The 4,257-nt window shown below is 42.0% G+C and overlaps 1 pseudogene; it reads left to right on the top strand.

Annotated features, from left to right (window-relative positions):
• The first annotated feature begins 2,509 nt into the window (after nucleotides 1–2,509).
• LOC110218599 (leucine carboxyl methyltransferase 1 pseudogene) lies at nucleotides 2,510–3,358 on the top strand (annotated as a pseudogene).
• Nucleotides 3,359–4,257: the final 899 nt, after the last annotated feature.

The following is a 4,257-nucleotide window of genomic DNA, read 5'->3' as shown; positions in this document are numbered from 1 at the left end:
AAACTGAGTGTTAGACCAGAGCCTCTTCTTCAGTCCTCCAACCACAACTGCAGATAAGCGTCTGACCAGTTGAAATAGCCATCCTTTAGCAGGTACCCATCCCCAACTGGAAGAGTCTCTTGCAACTCTTCCAGACAATCTGTGCCCTCTGACTGGGGCCAGGAAGAAGCCACCTCCGTAGCACCAAGAGGGGGTGGGCAGTTGATTGCAGCTCCCAGGAGCACCTCTATGCAGGGTGAGAAGAAAATGGTGCAGTCTGACTTAATGACTGTGCTGCTGTGTTGCTGCTGCTGCTGCTGCTGCTGCTGCTACCGCGGTTGCTCCTGCTGCTTCTGCGATAGCACATGACACAGATTTCTTCCCTTCTCTCTTTTTAAAAATCTCTCTTACATTTCCTTATTGTATGCTCACTAAAAGGCAGGAGAGGGGGCGGGGGATAAACAAGGCTGCTGCATTCAGAGGAGAAGACCAGGGATGGTGAGTTCACCTGCAAGAAACCACTACTGTACCAATCCAAGGGTGTACAAGCTTCAGAGGGCTGGGAATAGCCTAGTCCTCATTGTGTCATTTACAGACCCACGTGAGCCTGCATTAGGGATCTGCATTAAGCAAGGGAACCAAACGGTGCTGTCAGTGGGAAAACACAGCATAATCTGGGCTCTGCTTCGCTTTGCCAGCAGAGAGACGACAAGAGCAGAGAAGTGAGGAAAGAATCGTAACCACAGAAGGCATGGCATCCCCACATCTTGGGAGAGTGGCACGTGGGTAATGATCATTAAAGGCCAAGGTTCTTTTTTCCAGTAATTACTGAGCAGAGTTGTGAAGCAGTGATGAGGAGGAGGTAGGATTAATGTTTCAGTGTACACATACACACACACACACACACACACACACACACACATACACGAGACACAAAGAAAAAAAAGACAAGGAGAGATACATCACGTTAATTTATGAAGGAAAAACATGCCCATCTCTGATTAAACCAAAAGAAAGCAACTTTCCAGAATCTACAGCGACTTGGTTAAAAAGTCATTAACAACTTTGGTATTCACCTGAAGGCACAGGGACATTAGTCACATTGGGTTCCGTTGATTTTGGACAAATAACTCATTAGAGACAAAACATCCTATTTGATGGAATACATTTGATTATTGGGGGAAATGATATAATATAAATTTGTCGTGTAATTAAACAAGCAGTGTACCAATTTGCTAATTTGTGTCCCAGGAAGGAGCTGCTGTCCAAGTAAGGCCTTGGGCCATATGCCTCCAGATGTTAGAAAATTCACTAAGTGAAATACATAGACTGATAGATGATTTTCTATTGCTGTTGTTCAGTCCTTTCAATCATGTCTGATTTTCTGTGACCCCATTTGGGGTCTCCTTGGCAAAGATACTGGAGTCGTTTGCCATTTCCTTCTCCAGCTCATTTTACAGATGAGGAACTAAGGCAAAGAAGGGTAAGTGACTTGCCCAGGGTCACTTAGCTAGTAAGTGTCTGAGGCCGGATTTGAACTCATAAAGATAAGTCTTCCTAATTCCAAGCCCAGTGCTCTATCCACTGTGCCACCTAGCTGCCCCAAGATCTTCTAGATAGTTTCTAATGTAACTCCTTTTTCTAGCTTCCCCACATGAAATTAACAGCTATTCATTCTGTTAGACACTATGCCATTCTACTCTGAAGCAATACCCATATACCGATTACATACTATCAGAATTTATAATTGTTATTCATATATTCCTTAAATTGCCCTAAGCAAATCAAAATAGTCATGGATGTTAGAGGGGGCAGAGAAAAAGGGAGAAGAAATGCACAAAACAGAGCAAGTCAGAGAACCAACTGAAAAGCCAACAAACATCACTCCTCAGCAAGTAATTTAGACGTGGCATACGTTGGTGGAAGCATTAATCATCCCCAGTGCAGCTTTATCAGTCTTGAGCATCAGAAACTTCCACCTCTGCCTTTTCTCACCTTGGACTTTGGCAGATCAAGATTCATTTCCATATTCAGAATCAATCAGCTATATGACCCTTCCAATTCCTCTCTCACACTCTATTTACCACAAGGTAGAAGATTAATTTCAGAAAAATTTTACCTAAATGAGTCATTCATGGCCTGCATACATGACTACAGTTCAAATGTGTTCTTTGCTATCAAGACATAGCACACTTCAGGAAGACCATCCAGTGTATTATTAATGACAATAAGAATCACCTTGTTAAACATGTTGGATCATGGAGGTCCTGAAGAAAGCAATGAGGTCAGAGCCTAGGGTACCAGATGAGATACTCCACAGTACCTTTCTAACTTATCCTTCTTCATACAATCATCCTTCTAGAGTGATTTAAAAAAATACTTTTTAAGAGAACAACTTCGGAACACTCCGTCTGGACCATTTCCTCTTTTCTACCTGCTTATTCCAGTCTGGGAGTCCATGTCCCCAGCTGGGGAGCCTGCCCTGAAGCCCACCCTGGAGTCTAATGCGGAAACTGAACTGGAGCCTCCCATGGCCTCCCGTAGCTTCTGGGAGCCACCTGTCTGCAACATGGACAGCAACAGCGGGGATGAGGGCGTGTGGGGCACCTGTGATGATGCCTCCCTATGCAAGAGGTTTGCTGTAAGTGTTGGTTACTGGCATGACCCTTATATTCAACATTTTGTGAGGCTGTCCAAAGAACAGAAGGCTCCTGAAATTAACAGAGAGTACCTTAAAGTAGCTTAGGTTCATGGTGCCAATCATCTGCTAAAGGCTTTCCGAAAGAAGACAATGCAATTGTCAAGTTATAAATCTTGGTGCTGGAATGGATACTACATTCTGGATATTAAAGGATGAAAATCTTCTACCAAAAAAAATTTTTTTTGAAGTTGACTTTCCAATGATAGTCACAAGAAAACTATATAATATCAAAGGCAAATCTTCTCTATCAAAACCAATCCAGGAATTACATCCAGAAGAATCTTTTCCCCTAGATGGACATGTCTTAGATTCAAATAGATTTGCCATTGTGGGAGCAGATCTCAGAGCCTTACACAACATGGAAGAGAAACTAAAGAAATGTAACATGAATACACAATTACCAGCTCTGCTGATAGCGGAATGGGTACTGGTTTACACGAGACCGGAGCAGTCAGCCAGTCTTATAAAATGGGCAGCTAACACCTTTGAAATAGCAACGTTCATAAACTACGAACAGGTTAATATGGGTGACAAGTTTGGGCAGATCATGGTTAGAACCTTTGAAGGCGACAGTGTGACCTGGCTGGAGTTGAAACCTGCTAATCTTTAGACTCTCCAAAACAATGTCTGCTGTCAAGTGGTGGAAACAACCTAGGTCTCAAGGATATCATCTACTAATAATCTCCTCAGGGAAGTTGTTGAATAAGAAACCAAAGCTACCATTCCTTCCATGGAAGAAATGCTTTAGAGCTTTCGGCAGTGAAAGAACAGTGCATGTACACACCTCACTCTTTTCAGTGTCACTCACACTCCTAAAAGACTCAAGTAACCAGTGTTGCTGGGGATGTTTCCTGGTGTTTTATTGTGTTAATAAAACTTTCTTGTCTTTAAAAAACAGCTCCTTTGATAAGTAAGTATCATTTTATCAGAACATCATCTGTGGTTTAAAAACATGGCTCTGTTCTCTGTATCTCCCTATAATTAAAATGATGCTTATGGAATGTTTCCTGTGAGAAGAGAGGCTTATGGAACCTGCTTCTACTAAATAAAATATCTCCTTCCCCTTTCTGAGGATGTCAGTTGGGGATGTGAAGTATAACAAGGGTAGCCAACATCCCGAAGACTACATAAGCATGATAGGGAGAAGTCATGCAAGGTGAGGGCAGGGATGGGGGTGGGGATTGCTAAGCAAGTTTTTTCCTGAGAGCTTCATATAAACTGAAGAGATAAATCTACTTGTAAAGTTTAACAGTGTCAAGTCAATTCTCTAGCGTTCAGATGTTTAGACACTGCAAATTTTCTTTGGATTTTTATTATAGTTTTTTTTTTAGACTTAGGCCTTAGGATCTTAGATCTCCAATGTGCCTAACCAACTGTTATAAGTGCCAATGGAAGCCATTTATTCTGTTTCCTGATATGTGAGGAGAAGGGAACAGATTCTAACATACCTCACCATATACCAAGATGATGAATACATAAAAGATTTCATCCAATACCGACTCCAAAAATGCTAACAACCATCATATCTTCTCTATATAGGTCTACATTCAAGGACCCCAATATCCTTCATGTATCCA

This window comes from Phascolarctos cinereus, unplaced genomic scaffold (assembly GCF_003287225.1).
Source record: "Phascolarctos cinereus isolate Bilbo 61053 unplaced genomic scaffold, phaCin_HiC Scaffold_9;HRSCAF=440, whole genome shotgun sequence".
Classification (NCBI taxonomy): Eukaryota; Metazoa; Chordata; class Mammalia; order Diprotodontia; family Phascolarctidae; genus Phascolarctos; species Phascolarctos cinereus.
The sequence above is the reverse complement of the archived record's forward strand: the minus strand, read 5'-3'. Positions and strand labels throughout refer to the sequence as shown.